Source organism: Rhinoderma darwinii, chromosome 4 (assembly GCF_050947455.1).
Source record: "Rhinoderma darwinii isolate aRhiDar2 chromosome 4, aRhiDar2.hap1, whole genome shotgun sequence".
NCBI lineage: Eukaryota > Metazoa > Chordata > Amphibia > Anura > Rhinodermatidae > Rhinoderma > Rhinoderma darwinii.
Genome location: NC_134690.1, coordinates 331454397 through 331469508, shown reverse-complemented (window position 1 = coordinate 331469508; position 15112 = coordinate 331454397). Strand labels below are relative to the sequence as shown.

General features: G+C 37.4%; 1 long non-coding RNA gene across 2 annotated transcripts in view; it reads left to right on the top strand.

Moving 5' to 3' along the window:
- LOC142761247 (uncharacterized) overlaps window positions 1–12205 on the top strand; it is a 113307-nt gene extending 101102 nt beyond the window's left edge. Inside the window, exon 4 of one of the 2 annotated variants that reach the window (XR_012883578.1) lies at window positions 11642–12205. This is a non-coding gene — a long non-coding RNA (uncharacterized LOC142761247). Of the gene's footprint in view, window positions 1–10416; window positions 10801–11641 lie in introns of those variants that run through there. The other variant, XR_012883579.1, reaches the window with a different exon arrangement.
- Window positions 12206–15112: the final 2907 nt, after the last annotated feature.

The following is a 15112-nucleotide window of genomic DNA, read 5'->3' as shown; positions in this document are numbered from 1 at the left end:
TTAATAATAGAGGAAGAGATATGTAGCATGGGGAGTTCTTTGTAAAAGGGAATATTTTGTTATTCAGGAAATATGGAAAATAAATATTATGTTTGATAGCACAAAATATAAATTCACAGATATTCTATAGGCTAAGCATGACGTTGGGGAGGTCGGAATTTCTGGGGGATGGATGAGGTATTGAGTGTGATGTTTTAAATGTAGAAATTGTGTCATTAGTCAGAAAAAAGTAAATCAAATCTTTAAATCCTGGGGGCAATCAAGTACTTGTGCACAATCAGAGCTCTATGGGAAATGGTGGCGCCTATAGGTGAAAACAACGGAATTGAGTATACTCCTATTTTTTCTGACCACTGACTGTTATGTTTTTTTAGAGGGCTTCTTTATGAAAGGTTATTAATAGAGGAAGAGATATGTAGCGTTGGGAGATCATTGTAAGTGCAGATATTTTGCAATATAGGAAACATGGGAATAACTACTATGTTTGATAGGACAAAATATGGACTAACAAATATTATATCAGCTAAACATGATGTTGTAAAGGGTATAATTTCTGGGGGGCTTGGATGGGGAATGGTGTGTGTTGTTTTGAATGTAGAAATTGTGTCATTAGTCAGAAAAAAGTAGATCAAATCTTTAAGTCCTGGGGCAACCAAGTACCTGTGGGCAATCAGAGCTCTATGGGAAATGGTGGCTCCTGTAGGTGAAAGCAACGGATGTGTGTAAATTACTATTTTTTCTGACCACTGACTGTTTTTAATGTTTTTATTTTTACAGGGGGTGTTATGTTTCATAGGACAAATTAGGATGAGACAAATATTCTATAGGTTATGTGTAATAATGATGTGGAGGGTGTAATTTCTGGGGGGATGGATTGGGAATAGTGGGTTATGTTAGGAATTTAGAAATTGTGTCATTAGTCAGAAAAAAGTAGATCAAATCTTTAAGTCCTGGGGCAACCAAGTACTTGTGCACAATCAGAGTTCTATGGAAAATGGTGGCCCCTATAGGTGAAAACAACGGAATTGAGTATACTCCTATTTTTTCTGACCACTGACTGTTATGTTTTTTTAGAGGGCTTCCTTATGAAAGGTTATTAATAGAGGAAGAGATATGTAGCGTTGGGAGATCATTGTAAGTGCAGATATTTTGCAATATAGGAAACATGGGAATAACTACTATGTTTGATAGGACAAAATATGGACTAACAAATATTATATCAGCTAAACATGATGTTGTAAAGGGTATAATTTCTGGGGGGCTTGGATGGGGAATGGTGTGTGTTGTTTTGAATGTAGAAATTGTGTCATTAGTCAGAAAAAAGTAGATCAAATCTTTAAGTCCTGGGGCAACCAAGTACCTGTGGGCAATCAGAGCTCTATGGGAAATGGTGGCTCCTATAGGTGAAAGCAACAGATGTGTGTATCTTTCTACTTTTTCTGACCACTGACTGTCTCTAATGTTTTTATTTGTACAGGGGGTGTTATGTTTAATAGGACAAATTAGGATGAGACAAATATTCTATAGGTTATGAGTAATGATGTGTAGGGTGTAATATCTGGGGGGATGGATTGGGAATAGTGGGCTATGTTAGGAGTATAGAAATTGTGTCATTAGTAAGAAAAAAGTAGATCAAATCTTTAAGTCCTGGGGCAACCAAGTACCTGTGGGCAATCAGAGCTCTATGGGAAATAGTGGCTCCTATAGGTGAAAGCAAGAGATGTGTGTATCTTTCTACTTTTTCTGACCACTGACTGTCTCTAATGTTTTTATTTGTACAGGGGGTGTTATGTTTAATAGGACAAATTAGGATGAGACAAATATTCTATAGGTTATGAGTAATGATGTGGAGGGTGTAATATCTGGGGGGATGGATTGGGAATAGTGGGCTATGTTAGGAGCATAGAAATTGTGTCATTAGTCAGAAAAAAGTAGATCAAATCTTTAAGTCCTGGGGGCAACCAAGTACTTGTGCACAATCAGAGCTCTATGAGAAATGGTGGCTCCTATAGGTGAAAACAACGGAAATGAGTATACTCCTATTTTTTCTGACCACTGACTCTTCTTATTTGTTTTTCTTTTAGAGTTTATTTTATGAAAGGTTAATAATAGAGGAAGAGATATGTAGCATGGGGAGTTCATTGTAAAAGGGAATATTTTGTTATATAGGAAATATGGAAAATAAATATTATGTTTGATAGGACAAAATATTAATTCACAGATATTCTATAGGTTAAGCATGATGTTGGGGAGGGCGGAATTTCTGGGGGATGGATGAGGTATTGAGTGTGATGTTTTAAATGTAGAAATTGTGTCATTAGTCAGAAAAAAGTAGATCAAATCTTTAAGTCCTGGGGGCAATCAAGTACTTGTGCACAATCAGAGCTCTATGGGAAATGGTGACTCCTATAGGTGAAAACAACGAAATTGAGCATACTCCTATTTTTTCTGACCAGTGACTGTTATGTTTTTTTAGAGGGCTTCTTTATGAAAGGTTATTAATAGAGGAAGAGATATGTAGCGTTGGGAGATCATTTTTGTAAGTGCAGATATTTTGCAATATAGGAAACATGGGAATAACTACTATGTTTGATAGAACAAAATATGGACTAACAAATATTATATCAGCTAAACATGATGTTGTAAAGGGTGTAATTTCTGAGGGGTGGATGGGGAATGGTTTGTGTTGTTTTGAATGTAGATATTGTGTCATTAGTCAGAAAAAAGTAGATCAAATCTTTAAGTCCTGGGGCAACCAAGTACCTGTGGGCAATCAGAGCTCTATGGGAAATGGTGGCTCCTGTAGGTGAAAGCAACGGATGTGTGTAAATTACTATTTTTTCTGACCACTGACTGTTTTTAATGTTTTTATTTGTACAGGGGGTGTTATGTTTCATAGGACAAATTAGGATGAGACAAATATTCTATAGATTATGTGTAATAATGATGTGGAGGGTGTAATTTCTGGGGGGATCGATTGGGAATAGTGGGTTATGTTAGGAATTTAGAAATTGTGTCATTAGTCAGAAAAAAGTAGATCAAATATTTAAGTCCTGGGGCAACCAAGTACTTGTGCACAATCAGAGTTCTATGGAAAATGGTGGCCCCTATAGGTGAAAACAACGGAATTGAGTATACTCCTATTTTTTCTGACCACTGACTGTTATTATGTTTTTTTAAAGGGCTTCCTTATGAAAGGTTATTAATAGAGGAAGAGATATGTAGCGTTGGGAGATCATTGTAAGTGCGGATATTTTGCAATATAGGAAATATGGGAATAAATACTATGTTTGATAGGACAAAATATGGACTAACAAATATTATATCGGCTAAACATGATGTTATAAAGGGTGTCATTTCTGTGGGGCTTAGATGGGGAATGGTGTGTGTTGTTTTGAATGTAGAAATTGTGTCATTAGTCAGAAAAAAGTAGATCAAATCTTTAAGTCCTGGGGCAACCATGTACCTGTGGGCAATCAGAGCTCTATGGGAAATGGTGGCTCCTTTAGGTAAGCAACAGATGTGTGTATCTTCCTACTTTTTCTGAACACTGACTGTCTTTATTGTTTTTATTTGTACAGGAGGTGTTATGTTTAATAGGACAAATTAGGATGCGACAAATATTCTATAGGTTATGAGTAATGATGTGGAGTGTGTAATTTCTGGGGGGATGGATTGGGAATAGTGGGTTATGTTAGGAATTTAGAAATTGTGTCATTGGTCAGAAAAATGTAGATCAAATCTTTATGTCCTGCGGCAACCAAGTACCTGTGGGCAATCAGAGCTCTATGGGAAATGTTGGCTTCTATAGGTGAAAACGACGGATGTGTGTATCTTCCTATTTTTCTGACCACTGACTGTTTTTAAAGTTTTTATTTGTACAGGGGGTGTAATGTTTAATAGGACAAATTAAGATGTGACAAATATTCTATAGGTTATGAGTAATGATGTGGAGGGTGTCATTTCTGGTGGAATGAATGGAGAATTGAGTGTGATGTTTTAAATGTAGAAATTGTGTCAGTCAGAAAAAAGTAGATCAAATCTTTAAGTCCTGGGGCAATCAGGTGAAAACGGCAATCGTGTGTATCTTCCTATTTTTTCTGACCACTGACACTCATTAGGTGTTTTTTTTTTAATAAAAGGTTATTAATAGAGGAAGAGATAATTACCATGGGGAGATCATTGTAAATGGGGATATTTTGTATTATAGGAAATATAAGAATACATATTATGATTTATAGGACAAATATAAATTAACAGATATTCTATAGGTTAAAATAATGTTGGTGAGGGTATTGCACATGATTATGGCCCAATTTGGAGGAGCAGAGATTTTGTTGGCTTATCAGGTAAACCTGTGAAAAACAGTGAAGATTTAGCAGCCCTATTCAGAGCCTAAAAGCTACCTAAAAAGGCAGCCATTATAAAAGTCCAGGCGCACACAATGAAACAGTCACCTGAGGTCGGTGGTAACCGAATGGCAGATGAGGTTGCCAGAAGGCTTCAGATTATCTAGATTGTAACATGCCATAATCAAAAGACTGTTTGGGCCGGTATGTGCCTGATCCAGTTGGAGATGGGCGTCAAATTTCACGAAAGGAGAAAATACCACCTGTACCCAAAGGGGAGCTATTCCTAATCTTGGAGATAATTATAATCAAAGTGATCCTTCTATATACAGACAGGAAAGATATCATTGCCCCATGGGTAACAAGGCTAGTGAACCATGGTGCCTTTCAATAATTCCCTAAGGTTTGGGGAACTAGCAGATATGATGAAACATCATATGAGTGGCGCCTTTATGTTTCCAAATGATATCTATATATTCTGTGGTCAAATTGCTTATAAATGGATACCCATAGGAGCAGAAGGAACCTGTACATTAGCTAGACTCCAGCTACCCACATGGTTATGCGAAAATAATGATTTTCCTTACAGTAACATACCAAATCATATGTTGTTAAAGAGGGAAGCCAACCCAAGTAAGGCTAAGTCCCTAGTACATGTTTCCTGGCAAGAAAAGTTAGGCCTATCACTTACACTAGTAGGCACATAATATTGAAAATCTTGCTGACATATTACAAAATATGTTTATGATGCTTTAAATATAACTAGCACACTTATAGGTGAAAACGACAGACATATGTATCTTCCTATTTTTTCTGACCACTGACTGTTTTTAATGTTTTTATTTGTACAGGGGGTGTTATGTTTAATAGGACAAATAAGGATGAGACAAATATTCTATAGGTTATGAGTAATGATGTGGAGGGTGTAATTTCTGGGGGGATGGATTGGAAAATGGTAGCTCCTGTAGGTGAAAACGTTGGTCGTATGTATCTTCCTATTTTTTCTGACCACTGACAGTTTGAAAGGTTATTAATAGAGGAAGAGATATGTAGCATGGGGATATCATTGTAAGTGCGTATATTTTTCAATATAGGAAATATGGGAATAAATACTATGTTTGATATCACAAAAGATGGATTAACAAATATTCTATAGGTTAAACATGATTTTGCGGAGGGTGTCATTTCTGGTGGGATAGATGAGGAATTGTATGTGATATTTTGAATGTGGAAATTGTGTCATTAGTCAGAAAAAAGTAGATCAAATCTTTACGTCCTGGGGGAATCAAGTACCTGTGGGCAATTAGAGCTCTATGGGAAATTGTGGCTCCTATAGGTGAAAACGACGGACGTGTGTATCTTCCTATTTTTTCTGACCACTGACACTTAGTGAAACATTAGCAAACCTATTCAGAGCCTAACAGCTACCTAAAAAGGCAGCCATTATAAAAGTCCAGGCGCACACAATGAAACAGTCACCTGAGGTCGTAGGTAACCGAATGGCAGATGAGGTGGCCAGAAGGCTTCAGACTATCTAGGCTGTAACATGCCATATTCAAAAAAATGTTTGGGCCGGTATGTGCATGATCCAGTTGGAGATGTGCGTTAAATTTCACGAAAGGAGAAAATACCACCTATACCCAAAAGGGAGCTATTCCTAATCTTGGGGATAATTATAATCAAAGTGATCTTTCTATATACAGACAGGAAAGATACCATTGCCCCATGGGTAACAAGACTAGTGAACCATGGTGCCTTTTCCATAATTCCCTAAGGTTTGGGGAACTGGCAGATTTGATGATACATCATATAAGTGGCATCTATATGCTTCCAAATTATATCTATGTATTATGTGGTCATATTGCCTATAAATGGATACCTATGGGAGCAAAACGAACCTGTACAATTGCTAGACTCCAGCTTCCCACATGGGTATGCGAAAATAATGATTTTCCTTACAGTGACATACCAAATCATATGTTGTTTATGAGGGAAGCCAACCCAAGTAAGGCTAAATCCCTAGTACATGTTTCCTGGCAAGAAAAGTTAGGCCTATCACTTACACTAGTAGGCACATAATATTGAAAAGCTTGCTGACATATTGCAGAATATGTTTATGATGCTTTAAATATAACTAGCACACTTACCAGTCAGCTTATCTTAGTAACTAATCAGCATGCTTTGGTCCTGGACTATCGGATAACATCCCAAGGCGGTACGTGTCAGATAGTAGGCCCTGCCTGCTGCCATTATATAGAACCCTCTGGACTGTTGCAAGTCAAATGTGATATCAAGGCGAAGAGGGTTAAGGAAGAGTTCAAGAAAGTTAACTCTCAGGGTGACTGGAATTTCATATTGCCCTATTGGCTTAGTTGGCTAACAGCTAACTGGTTTAAGGGAATAGGTGCTTGGTTTTACGGAATATTACATGTAGCTTTGCAGCTATTTATTATAAGAATACCGATTTATCTTATTGTCAAACAAATTTTTATACTGATGACGAAGTCTTGTAATTGTTAGAAAAACCCAACACAGATTAAAGTTCCATGTGTAGAAAAAGGAGTAACATTGGGACATAAAATAACTTCTACATCCTTTCTCCCAGTAGCAGTTCTCATGCCTCGATGGATATGCGTCTACTGTGATGGATAGATCCCCTCTCAAGTTGACATATGTGTCCATTGTGGTGTTGTGAGGAAGGAATCAGATCATTAGGGATAAATTTGTGTGGCCAGGAACACTCTTCTCTTAGGTAAATGATTTATAGATGATCTGTGGGAAAGGATCTCAAGGCAAGTTTGACGATCCCACTGTTTATATGGCTACCCGTATAATCCGTGATATACCACAGTTTAGACTATAACTCATGATAGGTAGATTCCCCAACTTAATGGCCACTATACTAGTTTAGGAAGGGATAGGAGGATCCAAGTTTTCACCTTCAGAGAATATCGGGTCCCATAGGGATAGAGTAGTTGGATGCAGTAAATTATTAAAATGATTTGTATAAATTGTTTAAATGATCAAAATAACTGCATTATATTCAATTAGATATGTATGAGATATGTATAAAAAAATGTTTGAACATTTCCATTCCCTTTCCCCATCATTTGAATACATGGAATTAAGATGACGTCATCTAGCAATCAAAACTAATAAATAGTTGATGTGTTTGAAAGGATTCTAGGAAGGAAGTCATTACCTTATATAGAAGTATTTTTGAATGCATGCATTTGTATACATGGCATTGGTTAATGTGTGTTAAGTGAAAGCGTGAACCTATAAATAAAGGATCCGTTCACAGCCATTTCAGATTTCTGTACATCAAACCATTGTATGTGAAATCTCTCTCGATCTGTCATTTTTGTGAATTTGAATTAATCCTGGACAAATTCTATTATCTAGAAAAGATCACTCTAACACTTCCTATTTTTTCTGACCACTGACTGTCTCTAATGTTTTTATTTGTACAGGGGGTGTTATGTTTAATAGGACAAATTAGGATGTGACAAATATTCTATAGGTTATGAGTAATGATGTGGAGGGTGTAATTTCTGGGAGGATGGATTGGGAATTGTGGGCTATGTTTTGAATGTAGAAATTGTGTCATTAGCCAGAAGATAAGTAGATCAAATCTTTAAGTCCTGGGGGCATCCAAGTACCTGTGGGCAATCAGAGCTATATGGAAAATGGTTGCTCCTATAGGTAAAAACGACGGACATGTGTATCTTCCTATTTTTTCTGACCACTGACTGTTATTATGGTTTTTTTTAGAGGTTTTTTCGTTATGAAAGGTTATTTATTAATAGAGGAAGAGATATGTAGCATGGGGAGATCATTGTAAGTGCGGATATTTCGCAATATGGGAAATATGGGAATAAGTACTATGTTTGATATGACAAAATATGGATTAACAATTATTCAATAGGTTAAACATGATGTTGGGGAGGGTGTCATTTGTGGTGGGATGGATGGGGAATTGTATGTAATGTTTTGAATGTTGAAATTGTGTCATTAGTCAGAAAAAGTAGTTCAAACTGGCGGCAACCAAGTACATATGACAAAATATGGTTTAACAAATATTCTATAGGTTAAACATGATGTTTCGGAGGGTGTCATTTCTGGTGGGATGGATGGGGAATTATATGTGATGTTTTGAATGTAGAAATTGTGTCATTACTCAGAAAAAAGTAGATCAAATCTTTAAGTCCTGGGGGGAACCAAGTACCTGTGGGCAATCAGAGCTCTATGGGAAATGGCGGCTCCTATATGTGAAAACGACGGACGTGAGTATCTTCCTATTTTTTCTGACCACTGACTGTTTTTAATGTTTTTATTTGTACAGGGGTGTTATGTTTAATAGGACAAATTAGGATGAGACAAATATTCTATAGATTATGAATAATGATGTGGAGGGTGTAATTTCTGGTGGAATGGATTGGGAATCGTGGGTTATGTTTTGAATGTAGAAATTGTTTCATTAGTCAGAAAAAAGTAGATCAAATTTTTAAGTTCTGGGCAACCAAGTACCTGTGGGCAATCAGAGCTCTATGGGAAATGGTGGCTCCTGTAGGTGAAAAAGATGGACATGTGTATCTTCCTATTTTTTATGACCACTGATTGTTATTATGGGTTTTTTTTAGTTTGTTTTTTTTATGACAGGAAATTAATAGAGAAAGAGATATGTAGCATGGGGAGTACATTGTAAGTGCGGATATTTAGCAATATAGGAAATGTAGGAATAAATACTATGTTTAATATGACAAAATATTCTATAGGTTGAACATGTTGTTGCGGATGGTGTCGTTTCTAGTGGTATGGATGGGGAATTGTATGTGATGTTTTGAGTGTAAAAATTGTGTCATTAGTCAAAAAAAAGTACATCAAATCTTTAAGTCCTGAGGGCAACCAAGTACCTGTGGGTAATCAGAGCTATATGGAAAATGGTGGCTCCTGTAGGTGAAAACGTTGGTCGTTTGTTATCTTCCTATTTTTTCTGACCACTGACTGTTAATAGGTGTTTATTTAGAGGTTTTTTTTTAATGAAAGGTTATTAAAGGAGAAAGAGATATGTAGCATGGGGAGATCATTGTAAGTGCGGATATTTAGCAATATAGGAAATATGAGAATAAATATTATGTTTGCATAAATATTATGGAAATTGTGTCATTAGTCAGAAAAAGTAAATTAAATCTTTAAGTCCTGGGGCAACCAAGTACCTGTGGGCAATCAGAGCTCTATGTGAAATTGTGGATCCTATAGGTGAAAACGACGGACATGTGTATCTTCCTATTTTTCTGACCACTAACTGTTAATAGTTGTATTTTTGAGAGTCTATTTTATGAAAGGTTATTAATAGAGGAAGAGATATTTACAATATAGGAAATATGGGAATAAATATTATGTTTGATATGACAAAATATGGAATAACAGTGTTATAATGTTGTTGGGGAGGGTGTCATTTTTGGGGGGATGGATGGGAAATTGTGTGTGATGTTTTGAATGTGAAAATTGTGTCATTAGAAAAAAGTCGACCAAATCTTTACGTCCTGCGGGTAACCGAGTACCTGTCGAAAAACAGAGCACTATGGGAAATGGTGACCCCTATAGGTGAAAACGACGGTTGTGTGTATCTGCTTATTTTTTCTGACCACTGACTCTTATTATTATTATTATATATTGTTTTTTATATGTATGTTTTCTTTAATAAGAGATTCTTAATGGATAGTGTCATTTCTGTCAGTGAATGGGGAATTGTGTGTAAGCTTAAAATTTGGGAATTGCATCTTTGGTCAGAAAACATAGGTTAAATTTTTTAAGCCTAGGGGACGAAAAAGTACCTGCAAATATAGTTTTACAATGAAGTGTGCTCCTATAAAGTAAAACAATAGCCTTGTTTTTCTGCTAATGTCCTCTGACAACAGATTGCTATTGTCTTTTATTTAAGTGATGTTGTCCATGTTTTAATCTTGTGTTTGTCTCTAAAAACATCTTATTTTGTTACGCTGTTATGTTTATATGATTATGTATGTTTGAACAATATTTTTTGTATCTCTTTTTTTGCGAGCTCTTCCTACGTATGATAGAAGCTGCCACTTGAATCATCTGTTGTTTCAATGAGAGCTGTCATTTGAATTTGAGAGGAGGATAGCGTGGAACAGATTTAAATTCGGATAGTCAAGCAACTGAATGTAAATTCAGAAGTATTCGCCGTGTCAAGTTTGCAACCCTTCATAAATACTTTTAGCCAGAGTCGCTATAAAAATATTCCTCAACATGTGCTGTCTACTGGAATAAAGATGATCATAATTTTAAATCTAGAAATGCATATGGCTTACTCTTGTATAACTGGTTAGTATTGCCTTTATTGGCATTAATTGCTATGGTACAATCTTCATATTTTGTAAGTACAATAAAGAGGGGTATAATCGAGCCAAAAAAACAGAACGGAAGACTCTCTTACATCCGATCGGTATAAAAAAGAAAGATCAGACGGATAACAAAATTAGATTTATCTCCACTTTTAACAACCAGTGGCAAACAATGAGATCAATTTTAGAAAAACATTGGCCGATTTTGCATACAGAACCTGCTATCTCTAGGGCTCTACAAAGTAATCCCCAGATGACGGCCAGAAGAAATAGAAACCTGAGAGACATACTTGTTAAAAGTCACTACGTACCCTTACAACTCAACCCCTTTTCCTCACGAGGCCCGATTCAAGGTTGCTACCCTTGTGGTAAGTGTGTGGCATGCGCCAACATAATAAGGACAAATTCCTTCACTTCTGTCAAAAACGGACGCCAATTCAATATCCTGCATTATATATCATGCAGCACGACCCATGTTGTGTATTACGCAACATGTGGCTGCTCTAAAGTATACATTGGCCTTACTTCCAGACAACTCAGGATTCGTGTTCGTGAGCATGTGAGGGATATCCAGGCTGCAGAACAAATCAGTGACGTGTCATTATTAAAGACGATACCTAAACACTTTAAACTACATCATAGATGCGATCCTAAAACGTTTCTGGTGCGAGGTATTGACACGGTACATTGTGGTGTCAGAGGGGGTAATGCGATTAAAATCCTTGCACAAAAAGAGTGCAGATGGATTATTACCCTCGGTACTATGACCCCATCTGGTCTAAATGAATATTTGAGCTTTTCTCCCTTTTTATAGAATATTCCCATTCACTGTAATCTTTTGCGTTTTTTAGGCGATTTTATGCGTTAGTATATACCTGATCCACCTGGAAAATGTTACTAACCTTTTGTTCCCACCTCTAGATTTAGATCCGGTCGTAGTTCTATTATGAGGACCTTCTCGTGTTTGATGACCACGATCCATACTGGAACAATTTGAAACATGACTATTCAACTGATGAACAACAGTTACCTGAATATGAAATGAATAATATGTCCCAACATTATATTTCTACTATATTGTAAAGTAGGATGGTTGGGATGTTATCTATTTTTTGAAATTCCCCCCTTTCTGAGACCCTTGGTAAATTTTGGTGTATATATAATTTTATCTACAAATATTCTTATGATTATATATTTTACACGGTTCAGCACTTTCTCACTGCACTTACCAGTATAATTTGTGTACTGTTCTAACATATATTTTATCATCACAAGTTATTAATAGATTTCCTATGGATTGATTTCATCTTTTTTGTGCATCTTTGTTCACCACTTTTTATTTCCCCTCTCCCCCCCTTTCCCCCCCCCTTCCCCCCCCCTTCTTTACCTTTTCTTTCTTTCTTTCCTCTTTTCCCTTCTTTCCCCTCCCCCTTGTTTCTTTACCCACTTTTGATATTCTGATATTGATATTTTTATATCCGAGCATTAGTCTCGGTCTTATTTTGTAATTGTATATTATAAATATTTATTATTTATATATATTCTTCACTATTTATATCATTTGTTCTTCTTTTATGCAATTGCATACACTTATTGAGTCTTTGTTAGTACTCTCTTCTTTTTAAAGTATATGTATATCATCCAATGATTACCTTGATGTCTATAGTCAATCCCTTGATTGTGCCGCTTCAGGTCCATCTCGGGGGTCTTTTCTGGGGACGGGTGCCATTCATCTAAAGATAGATCTGCCTACTCAAACACTGACCACATTTTGGGGTTGCGCATGAGCAGGGCTGCTGGACGCGCGACTCGGTCCCCTCTCCTCTATACGCCCCTCTGCGTTTGCGCGATCTCCATGGAGACGCGTCTTTGGAGACGCGCACGCGCAGTTGGGGCGTGACGACTGGTGACCGAGTTCTCGTGGTCCATGCAATAATCCCGCGCATGCGCCGTGGACCTCTGATGTGGACTGACACCCGGAACTTCTCTTCTTTCTTCTGCGATCCGGGCCGTGGGACAATATAAAAGGGTGGACAGGATATAGTTTAGTTCAGACCCCCTGAGGAAGCTGGTACAGCGAAACGCGCGTTGGGGTGGCCTTTCACTGTCTGTGGATCACGATCTTACGTTTTTTCAACCATGGGTGAGTGTATACTTCCTAGCTCTATCCGGTGATTCCGGAGTAGTAGCCATGCATATGGTATATACTTTGCACATTGAGTGCAGCTATTACTATAAGTCCTTGGACTTTTTTAGATTGAATGGCACTTTGTTCCAGTAACAGGGATTTCCTCATACGGCATACTTATCTTTGACATAGACTTTATGTTGTCTTTTTTCCCTTTAATATCAGCAGTGCTGGTTAAATTGTTAACGGTGCATTTGAGCAATATATACCTGCATGCTCTCGTGTCATTCATTGTTTATTATACAAATGTACCCATGGTCGTATATACTCTCCAAATGTGACCCACAGGCATATCTCTTCTTTTTAGAAACCTCGCCATGTTTTTTATTAAAATCATTTATGTCAATTATATCTAATAAAATTGTATTTTGTACTTTATATATAGCTTATGACTCTTTCTTTCTCATATATATGCTATGCTATCAGTGAGTTTGCTATTTTATGACACTGTGGGGGTACTGTATACCAATGTGGTTTGTACCCAACCAGCTACCTGTCCCTGTGAGACATCTGTTTATAATTATAAATAAATACTTTTAGCCAGAGTCGCTATAAAAATATTCCTCAACATGTGCTGTCTACTGGAATAAAGATGATCATAATTTTAAATCTAGAAATACATATGGCTTACTCTTGTATAACTGGTTAGTATTGCCTTTATTGGCATTAATTGCTATGGTACAATCTTCATATTTTGTAAGTACAATAAAGAAGAAGAAGTGGGGTTTGGTATTTTTAATCTGGTCTTTTTTTCCGTGGTTCTTTACCTGAAGGTTGCACCAAATTCAGAGATGGGATTTTCTGAAAGGATTATGACTTCCAAGGAATTTCGTTCACTGTGGGCAGTCGTAGCTATGAGTGTGAGGAGAACAAGTGCCTTTGAGAAGGACGCCAAGACGGAGCAATGGAGCACTGTGTACTAAGTGTGGAGGAGACCCTGGATATACTAGTCCTTCTCAATGAATTATAATATAATCAAAAAGTTAATTTATTTCAGTAATTCAATTCAAAAAGTGAAACTCATATATTATATAGATTTATTACACACAGAGTGATCTTTTTCCAGCAATTTTTTTATTTTAATGTTGAAGGTTATGGCTAACAGTTAGGGTATGTTCACACAGCTTATTTTCTGAAGTTTTTCGGGCCGTAAATGGCCGAAAAACAGCAGAGAGATCGGAAGCAGAACGCCTCCAAACATCCGCCCATTGATTTCAATGGGAAATACAGCGTTCTGTTCCGACGAGGCGTATTTTTACGCTACTGTTTTTAAAAATGGCCGCGTAAAAAAACGCCCACGAAAAAGAAGTGCTTGTCACTTTTTGAGCCGTTTTTAGAGCCGTTTTTCACTGACTCTATAGAAAAACAGCTCCAAAAACGTCCGTAAAAAACGCAGCAAAAAACGCGAGTTGCTAAAAAAAGTCTGAAAATCAGGAGCTGTTTTCCCCTGAAAACAGCGCCGTATTTTCAGATGTTTTTTTACTAAACGTGTGCACATACCCTTAATGAAAACCTAAAATGTAGTGTCTCAGAAAATTAGAATATTATATAAGCCCAATTTAAAAATGATTTTAATACCGAAATGTTGGCCTACTGAAAAGTATGTACAGTATATGCACTCAATACTTGGTCGGGGCTCCTTTTACATTAATTACTGCATCAATGCAGCGTGGCATGGAGGCGATCAGCCTGTGGCACTGCTGAGGTGTTATGGAAGCCCAGATTGCTTTGATAGCGGCCTTACGCTCGTCTGCATTGTTGGCAGTGTTCCCTAGAAGGTGCTCCTTCCACGATCCGCCCGCTCACTAAACTTTAAAGCCTGCGCACTGTCACGAGCGGCGGGCGGATGCAGTGGCGTCGCTAGTACCGGAGGGGGCTCTGGTGCTAGCGACAGCCACATTCACATGTATGTGCGACCAACACCAGCAGATGACATAGCTCCCCAAACCTTCAGTGACTGTGGAAACTTAACACTGGACCAGAAGCAACTTGGATTGATGCCTCTCCACTCTTCCTCCAGACTCTGGGGCCTTGAATTCCAAAAGAAACGCAAAATTTACTTTCCTCTGATAACAGGACTTTAGACCACGGAGCAACAGTATCTACCAGGAAATTTTAGAGCACTTCATGCTTCCCTCTGCTGACATCTCTTATGGAGATGCTGATTTCATTTTCCAGCAGGACTTGGCACGTGCACACACTGC